Genomic DNA, 915 nt, shown 5'->3' on the forward strand with positions numbered 1-915 from the left:
TCTTTTCATAGCCAGAATTGGGAGATACGTCCGCGGTAAAAATCGCATTGGTCTTCTCCACTGCTGAATCTGTTCCCAGTTCGTGCACTCGATCGTCTTTTTCATCATCAAAGGCATCCCAGTCATCATCAGACTGCCAGTCGCCTTTGTCCTTGTCATTGTTGTCCAAAAATGAGGAGTAAATACGGCTATTTACGAGACGAAACATTAATCAAACTTGCAATAACACTAACCATGCTTGGTTTGTTGCGGATGTAAGTGAGAGAACTGCGCATGCCCGTAGAGCACGCGGTGGGCGTTTGACCAATCACGGAGCTTGATCTTGACAAGCATAGCAACAAGAGGGTTTGGTTTACTCTTTTGATTGGCTCTTTTAAAAGAACTACAAAATAATATCGCCATTTGACCTACGTGATTGGACAGGGCATTTCATTAGCTTTCTCCTCGTACCAAACACTTGGATGATCCGCAACAGATCGGAGGTTGTTTCGGTCGGGGAAAAGTGGCCCATTTCGGCTTTCTCTTTGCTCAGTGAAGCCTGAACTTTTGATCACGCTGGCATAATTGACATAATAAACATCTTTATTGACCGAATTTGAATGTAATGACCATGGAAATTGAAAATATAAGTGTTAAGGTACCGTTTTCTTCCAAGATGTCAAAACACATAGAAAATCGCTTCCCTGACTAAATTTGGCTGTAGCTCTGAACGCGGCTGCGCGACTTATGCCTGGTTTCGTGGTGAGGGGTCACATATGTCTTGTCTGAATAAGGTATGTGCTATGTCATGTCTGTATAGGGTATGCGCTATGTCATGTCTAAATAAGGTGCTATGTCATGTCTGAATAGGGTATGTGCTATGTCATGTCTGAATAGGGTATGTGCTATGTCATGTCTGAATAAGGTGCTATGTCA

At 43.0% G+C, this 915-nt stretch overlaps 1 long non-coding RNA gene across 1 annotated transcript in view; it reads right to left on the bottom strand.

Moving 5' to 3' along the window:
• LOC134439787 (uncharacterized) overlaps positions 1-550 on the bottom strand; it is a 1,793-nt gene extending 1,243 nt beyond the window's left edge. The window contains exon 1 of the long non-coding RNA XR_010032852.1: positions 1-550. This exon is cut by the window's left edge and continues 13 nt beyond it. This is a non-coding gene — a long non-coding RNA (uncharacterized LOC134439787).
• Positions 551-915: the final 365 nt, after the last annotated feature.

Source organism: Engraulis encrasicolus, chromosome 23 (assembly GCF_034702125.1).
Source record: "Engraulis encrasicolus isolate BLACKSEA-1 chromosome 23, IST_EnEncr_1.0, whole genome shotgun sequence".
In the NCBI taxonomy this organism is placed as follows: domain Eukaryota; kingdom Metazoa; phylum Chordata; class Actinopteri; order Clupeiformes; family Engraulidae; genus Engraulis; species Engraulis encrasicolus.